Source organism: Mesocricetus auratus, unplaced genomic scaffold, assembly GCF_017639785.1.
Source record: "Mesocricetus auratus isolate SY011 unplaced genomic scaffold, BCM_Maur_2.0 Super-Scaffold_100015, whole genome shotgun sequence".
Lineage (NCBI taxonomy): Eukaryota > Metazoa > Chordata > Mammalia > Rodentia > Cricetidae > Mesocricetus > Mesocricetus auratus.
The window spans coordinates 65,767,426-65,784,024 of NW_024429198.1; the positions used below are offsets into that span (position 1 = coordinate 65,767,426).

The window sequence follows — 16,599 nt, forward strand, 5'->3', positions numbered from 1 at the left end:
TATTCTGAGTACTAAACTCTTGTGGCACTGATGTCCCCAAGAGCCAGGGAGATGAAATGCCAAGGCAAGGGCTGGTGTGATGAGCCACCACATCTGCTGTTCCCATTGTAGGTAGGGGGTGTCTGAGAGCATTGCTTGTTTTCTTGGTCACTGTTGTTGGAGAGGGGGATATTTAAGGACCAAGCTTTCACTGCACCTCTGATGTCTTTTGTCACAGGAGCTCCATGGCAGGTTTTTTATCTTTCCACACTGGAATGCTGATGGAGTGACAGGGAGAGTCTTCACTGAAGATAAGACCTCAGCAGTTAGTGAGGAGATGGGGTGACGCCTGCCACCTATCTGGGTATGTGAGAAAGGCCTTGGCTACAAGTTTTTGTGACCCATCAGGGTCCCTGTGGTCAGATGGGTAAGGAGTCAGCTTTTTGTCCCTTGCCCTTCCTGGTATGGTGAGCACCCTAGGCTAAACCAAGGCCATGTGTACTTTACCACAGGGGCACCCAGTGGTAAAGGGGGCTCAGAGGACCTCCACCCACACCCAGGCTGTTCTTGTTCCTCAGGGGTTCTGCAGTACTCTTTTTTTTGTAAGTTTGTAGCATTAAACTAAGTTGGAAGATGCAGTTGGCTTTGCCATGCTACTCTTAATGTGCTGGCTAACTGGCATTTTAAGCTGGTATGTTTTTTGAATAATTTGCCTTATCCTATTCTCAAATTCCTGCCGGCCCCACACCTGTAACTGGCATTAATTCTTCACTCCTCCCGTCTCCTTTCCCACTGCCTCCTCTTTCCCCTACTTCCTTCTGTCATTTACTCCTAGGCTTCCCTGGGTCCTCTCCTTATCTGGCCCCTTGTCCTTGGCCTTCTCCTCCCCCTGCTCATGCCCTTCCCTTTCCTGTCCTCAGGTACATTTGATGAAGCAACACAGAGTTCGTATGTTCATCTGTGCTGTCTTCCCCAAAACTATCAATGCTAGTGTAAAAGCAGCCATTGTAGAACTTTTTCCACCTGACACCTCAAACAAAGTCAAGAAACCAGGAGCTTGGGATGCTGCATGTGCATTTGATTTTTATTGGGTTTTGTAATTTGATTATATTTTTCTTAATAGAACACATGCCAGACAGTGAAGGAGGAAAATATCAGACTTGTAGGTGTGTAAACAGAAGACACACCCAGGAAAAAAGGTTACAAGACAAGTAGAATGCCCTGACCTTCCTCAACAGTGACCTCTTTGAAGATTTCAGGATTGAGTAAGAGATATGATCCCAGAAAGGTAAGTAAACACAAAGTGGGTTGGGGTTAGAGTTTAGGGAATAGGGTTTAGGGAATAGGGTTTAGGGAATAGGGTTTAGGGAATAGGGTTTAGGGAATAGGGTTTAGGGAATAGGGTTTAGGGAATAGGGTTCGGGGTTCGGGGTTCGGGTTAGGGTTCGGGTTAGGGATTGGGTTAGGGTTCGGGTTAGGGTTCTGGTCAGGGTTCGGGTCAGGGTTTGAGTCAGGGTTAGGGGTTAGGGTTAGGGGTTGGGGTTGGGGTTAGGGTTATGGTTACGGTTTGGGGTTAGGGGTTGGGGTTAGGGTTAGGGTTACGGTTAGGGGTTAGGGGTTAGGGTTGGGGTTAGGGTTAGGGTTATGGGTTATGGGTTAGGGTTAAGGTTAGGATTTTAGGGTTAGGGTTCGGGTTAGGGTTCGGGTTAGGGTTCGGGTCAGGGTCAGGGTTAGGGTCAGGGTTAGGGTTAGAGGGTTAGGGTTAGAGGGTTAGGGTTAGGGTTAGGGTTGGGGTTGGGGTTAGGGTTAGGGGTTACGGTTAGGGTTAGGGGTTAGGGGTTAGGGTTGGGGTTGGGGTTGGGGCTGGGGCTAGGGCTAGGGCTAGGGCTAGGGTTAGGGTTAGGGTTAGGGTTAGGGTTAGAGGGTTAGGGTTAGAGGGTTAGGGTTAGGGTTGGGGTTAGGGGTTAGGGTTAGGGGTTACGGTTAGGGTTAGGGGTTAGGGTTAGGGTTAGGGTTAGGGTTAGGGTTAGGGTTAGGGTTAGGGTTAGGGTTAGGGTTAGGGTTAGGGTTAGGGTTGACCTCAAAGTCATGAACTTTCTTTGAAGGGAATGATCCCACCAGTCATGCAGTTCCCTCATCCCACCCACCTCTGTCTGATGGCATCCCTGTGTCCCAGACCTTTTAATTACTCACTTGAGTTCATTGTTTAAACATCCTAGCAATTTGTTGGCCTATTGTTTTGAATGGATGGCTAAAATCCACCCATGAATGTGAATGCTCATCATAGTATTTTCTGAGACTATTGGCTATTTTCAACAGCTCTTTCACCTGGGCCTCCTGGTTTTGACCAGTGTCTTTGTTATTAAAAGCACAAACTCACTCCTTGCACTTTTTAATTATGCTTTTAAGGGCTTTGTTCTTTGTGTTTCTAGTATAATCACCAAGGTCTATCCCCTAGATCTTCCTTCCGTGTAAACAGCACAATCACATATCTCATAATTTTTTCTTGAAACATGGCCTCCAGTTGCTCCACTGCTGCCTCATCTTCTTGGGTGAACCGCCCCAGCTGAAGCACCAGAATAAAAACCTTCATTCCTTCTTCACAGAGAGACAAGCAGTATTTGACCTACTCCTTTAACCTGGAAGGATCCTTTTGAATACCAGGCATCTGGCTGAATGATGGAGTCCTGCCTGTCCACTGTCATCCTGTCACTCTGGCTTCTACTGGTGATGCACTGAGCTCCTAGTTGAGACAGGAAGGCAGGTCTCCCCAAGATTGTGTTTCCAGTTGCACTCTTTCCAGTCCCACTCCTTCCCAGGAGTATGATGTTTAGGAGTTCTGTTGCAGAGGAAAATGGGAAGGACTCATGACTGTGGGATGATGTAGAACTCATCTTTCCAAGTTATTCACAGCACTAGTTTCATCACTAAGCTCGCCAGGCACCACCCAACAGGTCTACCCCACACAGGAGACTGGCTTGCCCAGTTCATGTGGTCTATGAACTCAGCAGAGGGACTTGGACAATCCTCTGCCCATTGCTCATCATGAACATAGCATACCTCCTGTCCCTGAATCAACTCTGCTCCCTTTTCCAGGACCTCTCCTTAATCACTGTTACCTATGAGAAACAGTGGCCTTATCTTTGCCTCTTATCTTTGCTGGATCTAGTCCACACATTTCATTTCTATCTTCTGTTCCTAGTGTAACTAAGTCTCCCTATTGTTAACTCCTAATACCCATAGCAAAAATGTCTTTGAAGTATTTGAAAATCTACTCTATACAATTATATTTTCGGGGGGGAAATCGCAGTTTCTATCAACATATTACCAGTTGTGTTGGTTATCTCATACTAAAATGCATTAAAAGCCTGATTAATCTTACTGTGTCTTTCAATAATGAGCCAAAGGAACTTCCTGATTAAAATAAATGCCAGTAATACTGTTCTTTATGGTGTCAGTGATAGAAGAGAAGGTTCCATGTAAATAGTACTTGTAGGTGCAAAGATCTGATTATATTTACTTTCAGGTGTTCCTGATGCCTTTCTACTTTGCACTGTGTCCCTCCTCAATGGTTCTCCATCATGAACGAACCCCTTATCAAGTCACTAGTGTCTACTTCAAACCAAAGAGGGAGGAAATCCCATCTTGGTCTTCCTTCCAGGACAACTAGTGAGCCACTCATGCTAAACTCAGTCTCATAGCTATGCTTAAAGGGTGAAAATAAATCAATGATCTGAACCAACATATGCATGCGTGCATCACATACACACATTCAAGCACACACTCACACACGCATGCTCCAGCACTCCTCCCTACTTCTGTATTTAGGAAAGACTCAGTTGCCAAGTCTCTCTGAAATCTGATCCAACCTTTCTGCCATTTGAAGCCCTGTTTCTATCAGGACCGTTCTCATCTCCTCCTAAGAGGCATGCTCCTCTATATGCACAGAGAGGCCAGAGGACAACCACTACTGTCATTCCTCAGCCACAGTCTACCCCTGGTTTTAGAGACAGAGTCTCTCACTAACCTGGAACATGATTAGTAAGAAAGGCTGGCCAGCAAGTCTTAGAGATCCACCATGCCTGGCTTTTTTGATATGAGTTCTGGGGACCAAACTCAGATTTTCATGCTAGTTAAGCAAGTAAATCATCTTCTAAACTCTACTTACACATTCTTATTGTTTCCCATATCCAAATCAGGGAAGAATAAATAATCCAGAGAAAGTTCTGAGGTAAGAGAACAGAAAAGCAAACAAGTGACCAGAAGCAACAGCAGACTGGAACAGCAAGAAGACTAGGAGAGGTCTCCATGCTGGAGAGGTGGGATAGGGGTCAGGAGGAATTAAAAGCCAGCCATGAGAGTATACATTAAAAAACACACAACTTTAGGAAAATTTAAAGAAGAGACCAAAGTATGGTTTTGGTCTCTTATTTAAACCAGGTTGGCCTTGAACTCACTACTTAGCCAATAAACTTGAACTTCTGGTCCTCCTGCCTCTACTTCCCAAGTGTTGGGACTACAGGAAAATACCACCACGCCCAGCTGATGACCTGCTGGGGATCAGATACCCTAGTGCATGCTGGGTAAACACTGTACTGAGCTACATCCCCAACCTGGTCCTTTGCTCACCCTCTGCCTTTCCTTCAGAGAGCTCTAGATCATGCCTTACATCCCAAGCTCTGGATACAAAGCCATTTCCTATGCTTAGCCTTACCTTTCTCCCTGAAAATACAAGGCTTGTTGCCGTTGCACTGCACCATGCTCTCAACTTGGCCCAGGAATTTGTTCACCTGCCTCCGCTCCTCCTCCACAGTCACCCGATAGTTGAAAGCAGTATATCTTTTTTCAAATTTCAAGACGAGCTCCTGGAGATTGCTGTTTTTACTTATAAATTCATCTAGAGCCTGATCCTCTAAATCTTCTTTCCTGGTAAAGAGAATAATTGTGAACTTGGTAAATTTTTCTCCAAAAATATTTTTGACAGGGTTGAACATATTGTCATCACTCTTTATCAAAGAGTTCAGTGGTGTCACCAGCAGGAAGGCCTGGGGACCCAGAGAGACGTGCTCCTTGACTTCAGATGCATCAGGCTTCCACGATGAGATCTCTGGAGTATCAATGACCAGAATTTTCTTCCCATTCCAGATCCTGCTTCGGGATGAAAAGACCTTGGTGACCTGCTGCTCACTGTACTGAGTCTTAAAGGGCCACTTCCCCAGAATGCTGTTCCCTGTTGCACTTTTCCCAACACCACACTTCCCCATGAGGAGGACCCTCAGTTCCGGCATCTCTACATCCTGATGGCGTCCTGGAATCTGAGGCTGTCTCTTCTTTGGACATGTGAGACAAGAAAAATAAAAATGGATCCAGTGTCTCCTCCTGCAGTTGGATACAGATGTGAACTGCTCTAGAAAGCCCCATCCCTCTGATTGAGCAGGCCTCTATTCTCAGGCAGAACCCAGACACCCAAGTAGAAACCATGGGAAGGAGGAAAGAACTAGAAGGAATACGGGAAGCCTAGGTTTTCCAGAAGAATGACTATGCTAAATTGAACTTCTACTGGAACTCATTCTTCAAAAGTGAGTATTATAGTATGAGGTCATGGACTAAGGCAAGGGCTGTGACAATCTGATTATAAAATGCCCCTTAGCCTAATACATAATAAAATATGTGAGTATATTTTTTTAACATGTGTGAAACTCAAAAGCATGCTTAATGGAAGAAGCCAGACACAAAACTGACATCTGTATGGCTCATTATCTGAAGTTCAGAACATGACAAATTATCTATGTTTATAGGAGTCTGGGGAGTGGTTGTCTATGGGAGGAGGCTGTAAGAACTGTTGTTCTTCACAGAGGAGAGGATATTATTTTTGCATTAACTTTCTAATTAACACACAAAATAAATTTTTGACCATTTGTGTTTATTGTTGCATTATTTACAATAAAATAATTAGTCTGGAAACCATCAACAATTAAAAAGAAAATGTGATATGGGGTCTAGTGTGACATCTCAGATGCTAAACAACTTGCCTTGAAAGAATGAGGGTTCTAGCTCAATGTCCAGAACCCATGAAAAAATTAAAAATCCAAGCATGGTGGTACACTCTCGGAATCCCAGCACTATGGGAGCAGAGGCAGGAAAATCCCTAGAGCACAGGTAGTCTTGTCTACAGGGTGAGTTCCAGGACAAGACTGGATCTTGTCTCATTAAAAAAAAAGTGCATGGTGCTGGGTGGTGGTGGCGCACGCCTTTAATCTCAATACTCGGGAGGCAGAGGCAAGCGGATCTCTGTGAGTTTGAGGCCGGGCTGGACTGACAGCCTCCAAAACAATACAGAGAAACCCTGTCTCGTAAAACCAAAAAAAAAAGTGCATGGTGCCTAAGGTGATACACAAGGTTGTCCTCTGTCCTCCACATTTACACAATACACAAACATGTTCACACTTATCTGCAAGCACCTATGCACATTTACACAAATGAGAACACTCACCCTCAAAAATAGTGTGTGTGTGTGTGTGTATGTGTGTGTGTGTGTGTCTTATTTGACTATAAAGAAGAATAAAATCATTTCTGGAGAGAACTAGAAAACAAAAAAATGAGTCCTTGCTATGTCACTTTGGACAAAAATGTTCCCTTCTGTCTTCCAGAGCACATAGGGTAGAATATCCCAGGCTGTTGAAAAGGTGAGAGAAGATAACATCCCAGCAGTCTCTGGAAACTTGACAGGCATAGATCAGCTACAGAGGGTTCATGGTTGAGGTCAACCTGAGTCAGGCTTTGAATCCTGCTCCCTCACACCTTCTCCTTGTCCTCACACTCTACACATAGGACAGAGCTCCTCACCCTACCGTGTGGAGGAAGTCCTGTGTATATGTCAATAAAACACTGCTGGCCAATAGGAATTTAGATATGTGGGACTAGGAGTCCAGAAGGACTAGGAGTCCAGAAGGACTCTGGGAAGGAGAAACACAGAGAGTCGAGATATAATGCCATGGGGTAGGAAGCCCGGAAACTTATCCAGTAAGAGACATATTTAGATTAACAATTATGGGGTAATTACTTAAGTCAGAGTTAGCCAGTAGAAACAAGCAAGGCCAACAGCTTCATAATTAATATAGTCTCCTGTGTGTTTATTTGGGACTGATGTGGCTCTAGAACCAGGCTGGTGGGAAGGTTTCTCTCAAGAAAAAAAGCTTCTTTTTACACTACTGGCCATGCATGCTGCTTATTCAGGCTTCCATACAAATACGACTGCTTCTCAAGAGCACCCGCAAACTGTCCCCACAACCACAAAAGCCAAGTGCCATGCACTTTCTTTTACTTAAAGAGTATTATAATCCTAGTCAGAATGGCTATCAGGAATACAAAATGACATCAAATGCTAGTGTGGTTATGGGGGAACCCTTATATTCCGTGTGTGGCCAGAAAGTGGTACAAACACCTTGGAATTAAATCTGGAGGTTTCTAAAACAATAGAAATAAAACCACCCTCTACCCCGTTTATTCCGCTCCTGACATACACCCAACAGACTTTATACCACACTGCAGAGATCTCTGCTCATCTGTGGTTATTGCTGCTCCATTCACAATAGCCAAGAAATGGGAGAAACTTAGCTGTCCATCATAAGCTAGTGAATGGATAATGAAAACGTGCTACATATACGCAATGGAATATTATTCAACTACAAAGAAAACTGAAGTTTGCAGGTAAATAGATAAAACTTGGAGTAATGACACTGAGTGGTGTAACCCAGAGCCAGACAGACAAATGTTGTCTTTCGTATGTGGATCCAAGCTTGAACTTCGTAGTTCTGCTTGCTTGATATGGAGTTCCCGTGGAAGTAGGAACGGGGAAGGGGCATGAAGGCATGTTTTCTTGCAAAGGCCAGGGTGGTAGAATATAGGTAGAAAGAAAGTAGATAAGAGTACAGAAGTTGCCAGGCATTTACCTGCCAAAAATACTATAAATTGTACATATGCTATCCATACAACTTTATGGACTTTGAGGACTGAAGTACATGTATGTTATTTCCTAGCCCACAATGTCAGCTTCGACTGACTAAACTTCATAAGTGACTTTTTTTATTATTTTGTGGTACTTTATGAGGAAAGGGCCTTGTCTGTGGGATTGCGGTTTTTACATAGGGCTGACTCAGAAATAAGCTACAGACACATCTGTGACTTTATAAGTCTTGTGTGTCCTCCCTACAGGCATTCTGTTTACTATTGTGTACCGACCTGTGTTGCTACATAGAACAAACATCTAATGGAAGTCCATACAAAGATGCTACAAGCTGGTGCCATCCATGAGGAGTGTTTCCTGTTCCCCATCAGAAATACTAGACTCATGACCAAGAAGGAGAAACAGAGTCAGGAGAAAGCCGAGAACAGCAAGGCTGGCTCCATGCTTAGAACAACAGAGGAGGCTAGGGACACTGCAGTGTCCAGCACTTGGACTGCTGCTACACCGAGTCACTCATGTCAGGAGTCCTCTAGGGACAGGTGTGGGCACCCACACAGACTGGATCTCCATGTACCTTTTGTTTTCCACTTTACTTTGGCTGGGCAATGCATTAAAAGAAAGTAGACATGAGACTTATTGTTTAGGTGACCAACTTACCACACAGATTGTCCCCTTCTTCATATGTAGCTCTATCCCCACAACCCTAGAAAATAAAGGGGAAATAACAGACACAAGGCCAAGGGAGATAGTCTTCCACACAATACAAATGGAGATACAATTAGAGACAGACTATCTGCTGATTAGGAAGAGGTCACAGTAAGATCACGGTCCTCGATTTCCTCTGTACACCTGCACGTCCAGCTTTCAAGCTCACTGACGCTGGTGAGCAGCTTCCCAGAGATGGAGCCATTTCCAGCACTCTTGCTGCTCCCCAGGATGGTGTGGAGCCTCTGACATGAAGTTAAGTTGAGAATAGCTCACCAGGTATGGAAAAATCAAACACATAATTAACATGAAAACAATACCTTTCAGTCTTGTGGGTGGGCTCCATTCTAACCTTATCTCTTAAAGCTCATGCCAGACAGAAGAACCTGCCTCTGCTTCCTTTACTGTTCTCAGCCAACATCTTTAATGCATTTAATTCACTATCATCTATCTCTATATCTTTCACTCTCATTGTTTCAATGTAAAGATGCTACGTGTGATATAAAAAGTAATAATCTTGTATCCAACTTGTAAGAAGAGTGACAGATGTCAGCGTTTACATATGTTTCTATATTTCTCTGTGTTTATACTAACATGCACAAGTATCAATAGGAGAGACTCGCAGGGCTTCCTGGTCAGCAATCTGCTTGATGTCATAAACTTCACACCTGCACAAGTTAATATAGATGGAACCACCCGACTCCTTTTAGTTGGTACAATCTATCCTACACTATGAACATATGTAAGTGATGTATCCATCCTCTCAGTGGTGAATCTTTGGGTTATCTCTGCTTTTACTACTTCAAAAGACGCTGTGTTAAGCATCTTTGTATGGGTTATCTTTATTTTTTCTTTTGGATTGCTGTAATCCGCACTATTTTTAAAGGATTTATTTACCGTTTTTATTTCATATGTGTGAGTAATTTGTCTACATGTATTTATGCAATCCACAGGTGTACAATGACTGTAGAAGTCAGAAGAGGGTAACAGGCCTGAAACTGGAGTTATAGTTATAAGGCCCCATATGGGTACTAGAAACTGAACTCAGGTTCTTTGCAAGAGCAGCAAATGCTCTTAACCACTGAGCCATCTCTCCAGTCCCCTGAAATCCTTAATATGCATAATTCCTCTAACCCCATATATCTCAATAACAGTAGCTAATAAATACTAAGCATTTATTTATTTACAACTTTTAATCATCTCATTTAATCTTCACAGAAAATTCCAGGTACATCTTATGGCATTTGTGTTACACAAGATGTGACAGTGTGGTTAACAGAATGTGTTTTCTATCCTCGTGGGCTTTGTAGGGAGGTAGCTATTGTAAATATGTCTACAGGCACCCCTTGAGCTGGTAGTGAATAGTATAAGGGGTATTCTGAGGGCAGAGAAGTGACTTTAGAGGCCAGAGACTGGAAGAAGATTCAGAAATCTTTGGAACAGCCAGAAAGAGAAGTTGTTTTATTGTTTTCTGGGAAGTCAGTAGAAAGACTATGCGGAGTCCAGTATGGTCAATAACATGAGGGGCCATGTGAGACAGAGTTTTGTTTCCCATTAGCTTTCCAGTTAAGTCCAAAGTCCCCAGGCTGACAGTCAAGAAGTTTGATGCCTACTATTACTCTAGAGCAGTGTTCTCAACCTTCCTAAAGTGGAGACCCTTTAATACAGTTCCTCATGTTGTGGTGACCCCCAACCATAACATTATTTTCATTGCTGCTTCATTGCTGTAATTTTGCTACTGTTATGAATTGTATTGTAAATCTCAATATGCAAACCCTGTGAAAGAGTCGTTCAACCCACAAATGTGACCCATAGGTTGAAAACCGTATCTAGAGCATAAAAACACACCTTCCTAAACAAAACATGGCTGTAACACACAAGATGGCCCATTGATTTGGGGGTATCTCCCTCCTATCAGTCCTACCTGGACTCCACTGCCTTCCATTTTCAAGGGCACAAAATATGGTCCTGGGCTTCCGACCATCAACTGCTCAATCACATCAAGGAGCTGGGCCACCTGCTGTTCCCACTGCTCCTTGTCTGCCTTGTTGTTGAAAGTACAGTACCGATCTCCAACGTTTTCAAGCAATGCCTTGAGAGAGCTCTTGCTGTCAATGTAGTCCTTCAACGAGTCTTCACCCAGTTCATCTTCCCGAGTGAAGACCACAATCATGTGACTGTAGGCTTTAGTGCCAAACTCACCCTGGATGCCCTCAATGGTCTCCCTGTCCTCCTCTGTATAGTGGCCAATGGGTGTGACCAACAGTAGCACATGGAGACCATCAGCCAAGAGTTTCAAACACTGCTGCAGGTTCAGCAGCCTGGCCTCTACACAGGACTGTGAGGAGAATAGATCTGGGGTGTCAATGACAATGACCTGCTTCTCTCTCAGGGACACAGTTTTGCTCTGACACTGTTTGGTTACCGTGTGGTCATTGAACTTGGAATCGAACATGGCTTTACCCAGAATGGTGTTTCCTGTGGCACTTTTGCCTGCACCGCATTTCCCTAATAGGAGGAGCCACAGTGTGGATGTTTCCTGGCTCTGTTTGAAAGTGTCCTTCTGGTCCTGGCTTATGCTGTTGAGACAAGAGCAATACATCAGTGCTCCACCCACAAGTGGAGAGAAGACAGCAGGAAAGCTGTCCTCCCTGTCCCCCAAGAATTTAAACTACTGGGCTGGGAAGCAACTCTGCTATACAGTGTTGCTTCACCAGCGTGAAAGTCTCTGAGCTCAACGGGAGGACATGCTTGCAATCATTCGCCAGCTAACCTAGCCTACAATAGGGATTGGACCAAAGGCTTCATGCTTTCTAGGCATGCACTCCACAAACCTCATCTCCAGCTCATGCGGTCCTGATAGTAAAGTCTGATGTTTATTCTAAGGAACCGATATGCTCTGAAAATGTTAAAGAGGAACACGAAATCCCCGTGAGCTCATCTCAGAAGTGGTCATTGCTAAGCGTGTGCTTGCTTCGTGTAATTCCACAATGGCTTGTCTCCTTAGAGGAATTCTCATTCATTAACAATAACGTGTTTCTCAGACATGTCTAGAAAATGAAGAAAAGCATGAACAAAAAAATTAAAAGGCAGCCAGGCGGTGGTGGCACACGCCTTTAATCCCAGCATTCGGGAGGCAGAGGCAGGAGTTTGTGAGTTTGAGGCTGGGCTGGACCGACAGCCTCCAAAACAATACAGAGAAACCCTGTCTCGTAAAAACCAAATAAATAAATAAATAAAAGACAATCTGTGAAGACTGTAGTGCTATTACTGCATATACTTGGCACCTGCGGTTTCATTACAACATACATGCTCCTGAGGAGTTAATGTACTCTCTGATAACCAGGAGCTCCCTTCAGTTTGAGGCTAGGTTTCCCCTGGGAGTGTTTCCAAATATCAAAGCTAAAGGAGATGGTCGGGGGCCAGAGATTTGGCTCATTGGTTAAGAGCACTGCCTGCTCTTCCAGAGGACCTGGGTTCAATTTCCAGCACCCACATGGCGGCTTACAACTGTCTGTAACTCCAGTTCCAGGGATCTGATATCTTCACATCAAAGCAAGTAAAAAAATAAATTATTAAAGAAAAGATGTGATGTCAAATATCTCAGTTGTTGAGGGAAGGCTACCTCAGAGACACAGATGTGAGGTAACAGTGCACAGCCCTGCTTGTAAGGACTGCAGATGTCTGACTCCCCATGTGAGCTGCAGTCTAGGTTAAGCTCAGGGAAGCTTTTTGATGAGGCTACTGGAGTCTTTGAGGCCAAACCCTGAGCATGGCCAAGAGGCAGCATATGAATAAAGATTGCTCTAGAACCTTTGGGTTTAATGCTGTCTGTCCTGTTGGAGTCCATTATCCACTGTGGCCTATGTCTCCCTTTTGAGATAGGAAAATGCCCCCTTGTTCCTGCCTTACCACTGAACACTGGAAGCATTTGCTTTGGTTCCCCAGGTACCCAGCCAGAAGAGAATCGACCTCAGAATAAGCCCTGCCTGGAGTTTCAGCCTGAGCTGCCTTAGCTAAAACTGGTGGACTTTGAATTTTTGAGTTAAAGCTAGGACCTCATGGTAAGACCTCGGGAGTTATTAGTTTGAAATGAGCATACTCCAGATGTGACTCAAACACAAGCTTGAGGTCTAGGGGCAGTTTTATGATTTGAATACGCCTGCCTAAGTTGGAAACCATTCAGTTACCATTCAGCCGTGGTGGGAGATGACCTGAGAAGAAAAGACTAGGGAATGAGGGCTCTGCACTCACAAGTAGATCAAAGTCATTCCATGGGGTTGTGTTGCAGATTGTGAGGAGAGTGGCTCATTATAAAAGCGAGTTTGTATGGAGAGAGAGACTGCTCAGTGGTTAAGAGCACTTGCTGCTCTTGCAGAGGACCTGGGTTCTATTTCCAGCATCTACATGGTGGCTCACAATCATCTGCAACTGAGCTTTAGAGGACCTAATTCCCTCTTGTGACCTCTGCAGGCACTGCATTATGAGGTGCACAAACATGCATTCAGGCAGAACACTCATGCACATTTTTTCAAAGGTAAATAAATCATTTTAAGTGAATTTGTACCCCTCCCAGTGCCTCTTATGCACTCCCCCACCCTCTCATTTTCATCTTAGGATAATGCAATGTGAAGGCCTTTGCCAGACATGGACCCCTTGGATCTCCCAGCCTCAGATAGCAATAAACAATGCACTAAGACACTCCACCAGGTCATCAGGTAGATGGACAACCAGCCCTCCATCCTTGTACAAGTGTTAACATGTGTGATCAGAAGGACGACATGGTTTCATGAAGCAGTGCCCTTACTACAACTACACCACCTTCTCTCTCAAGGCCAGAATCTGTGACCTCACAGGGAGTCCCCTGCAATCAGTTGACAGAGCAAAGGGAGACTTGAGTTTTGACAGATGATTCTGTATAACATGTAGGCACCGTGAACAGAGGTGGCCCAGTCTTGAGCATCTCTTGGGGACAGAGTTGGAAAGATATTCTCTCCATGGGTAGAACTTTGAGCAGTGGACCTTGTTCAGTTTGCTAGAAGAAATGATCAGATATGCAACTATTCCCAACATGTGGATTCCAGCCAGCAATGTGACTGGGTGGTATGGATTTGGAAGCAGCATGGCTGGGAAATCAGTGCTAAGGTGGTCTGGAAGAGGTGTCTGGAAGGACCTGAAGGGAGGGAAACCAGGAGAACTTCTGAACACTCATCAGAAACTGACCTCAGCAAAGGAAGATCTTGGTCATCAAGTTGATAGGGTGACCCACTATGTTGGTGACAGTCAGCTTCTTCCCCAGATACCCAGTCATCAGTCAGTGCGCTCAGACACAAAGTGGCAACAGTTCGGTATATGGGCCTGGTAATGTGGACGTATGCAATGCCATCTCTCCATAGCCACAACTCATGGTTCAGGAGTCCACAGGTAGAAACCAAGTGAGAATAGCACCACTCAGCATCAGCAAAATGCTTGCTTCCAATCCCTAAGACCTCACACTCTGATGGCACAGAGGTCTTGGTTACAGAGAGCAGAATGTTTCCACCAGGACACAACCATCACACTATACTGGCAGTTAAGACTGTACATAAGTTCCTCTCTCTGTCTTCCCAGGATGCAACCCATTTTGAGGAGCTTCTGTGACACAGGGAGCTTCTGTGACACAGCATCAAGAGGCAAGCGGAGCAAGAGAAAGGAGGTCAGAGGGGCCCCCAGAACCCAGTAAGGGAAGAAATTTAGTCTTAACCAGTGGGTCAGTTGCAACCCCTGGTGGGGACCCCCGACCCTCGGGGATGAGATGATGAGGTCCCAAAAGGCAGAGTCCAGATCCCACGACCTGTCCCAAGGTCATGCCGCATGGCTGTGGCTGTGCGCCCCAGCCAGCGAAGCAGATTGGTGTTGTTGGTGTAGATGGGTGAGCCGAAGGCTGCAATACCTTCATAGAATGGGAGGGGGGGATGAGCAAATAGCAAATCCAGCAGAGCTCATAAGTGGTGTTGGAGAGTGCCTAGGCCCAGGCGTTGACCATCTGAAGGATGAGGTCAGTGGTGGAGACTGGACCGGCGGGCATGGTGGGTTGATAAACAGTGGTGGCGGCAGCGGGAGCTGGAGAATGGAGATTAGGACGAGGGCGAGGGGTGGCGGCCTTGGGTACCTTCAAGCCTTCCACCCCTGCATCTGTCCTTTTTTCTAAGATACAGGAACTCCTTTTACTTCACACCAACCCATTTTTCGTTGCTCACATTAGAGCACACACTGGTCTTCCTGGCCCTCTGGCTAAAGGAAATGATTCAGTTGATAATGCTACACAACTTCTAGGTGTTCTTGATCAGTCTAACTCTTTACAGTTAACCCAACAAGATCATAGATTACATCACCTTAATGCACAAACACTCAGGCTACAATATTTCATCACTCATGAACAGGCTCAAGAGATCGTTAAATCATGCAAAGCTTGCCTCTCCTTTTTGCCTGAGCCTCATACAGGAGTCAATCCCCGTGGTCTTGTGCCTGGTGAGCTTTGGCAAATGGATGTTATTCATTATTCTGCCTTTGGCAATCTTAAATATATTCATGTTACAGTGGATACCTTTAGTGGCTTTGTTTGTGCCTCTCTCCAAACAGGAGAGGCCACCAAAGATGTTATTGCCCATATTTTACATTGTTTTACTATTATTCCTGTCCCTACCACCATTACAACTGACAATGGCCCAGGGTACATTAGTTCTAAATTTAAGGATTTTTGTGCAAAATTTGGCATTACCCACAAAACAGGAATTCCCCTTAACCCTCAAGGATAGGGAATCGTAGAGCGAGCTAATCAGACCTTGAAAAATATGCTCTTTAAGCTTTCTTCCAAAAGTGAAACCCTGTACGCTCACAAAGGCAAGCATCGCCTGCTTTTAAATCATACACTTTTTGTGCTCAACTTTCTCTCTCTGGACAACAAGGGCTGATCAGCAGCTGATCGGTTCTGGCACCCTTCCACCCGTGAAAACTTTCTACAGGTACTCTGAAAGGATGTGCACATGGGCCAATGGCTTGGTCCTCACCCAGTCCTTATCTGGGGAAAAGGACATGCTTGTGCTCATAACACCAGCAATGGAGAAACGCGCTGGCTTCCAGACAGGCTGGTCAAGCTTTATAACCCACCCAGGGAAAGCGCCCCTGAGGAATCTCTTGTTTCTCTTTCAGATGCTGTTGACAACAAAACTCCCAGTAAAGATGACACTGCATCACCTACTACTTCTTCCATTTCTCCTTTTGATTTTTAGTTTCCCTCCTTGCATCCCTGCCAATCCCTACCGAGTATACAACTACACTTGGATAATTACCAATGAGGCTGGGGATATAGCCATGCTACCTCACAACTTGCCGGTTCTATCCCATGGCCTAATCTTTTTGTCGACCTGTGTGCACTCGCCATGGGTGTGGCTGGAAAAACTTGGGGCACACCTAATAACTTCATGCCCCCAAAGGGGACCCCCGACCCGCAGGGATGAGGTGATGAGGGTCGCTACTAATTTGGTGGGTCTTCACGAGCAGATCTGATCTTAATAAGCAAACTTCAAGAGGTTAAGGGAAACAGGCTCAAGACAACTCTTGCTGATCAAGAGCATTTATTCTTGGGGTGAAATAGTTTTTATAGGAAGAGAATCTCAGGGGGCGGTACAAGCATGTCAATCAAGTCTCAACTCAAATATACACCAAATAAGGTAAAGACGAAGCTGTAATTTTCCATCAGTTGCATTCCGCAAATGCTTGTCAGCATAAGCCAGGTGCAGGAATTAGGGAGGGGTAAAAAGTATTCAAAGGAACACATTAACCTTTTGTTAACAAAGACAATTGCTCTATAAGGGTTACTTCCGCCTATCATTATGGTAAAAGCATCCAAAGGAACACATCAACCATTTGCTAATGAAGGCAATTGTTCTATAAGGGTTACTTCCCCC

At 44.8% G+C, this 16,599-nt stretch overlaps 1 pseudogene; it reads right to left on the bottom strand.

Annotated features, from left to right (window-relative positions):
* Window positions 1-2,178: 2,178 nt before the first annotated feature.
* LOC121144255 lies at window positions 2,179-14,008 on the bottom strand (annotated as a pseudogene).
* Window positions 14,009-16,599: the final 2,591 nt, after the last annotated feature.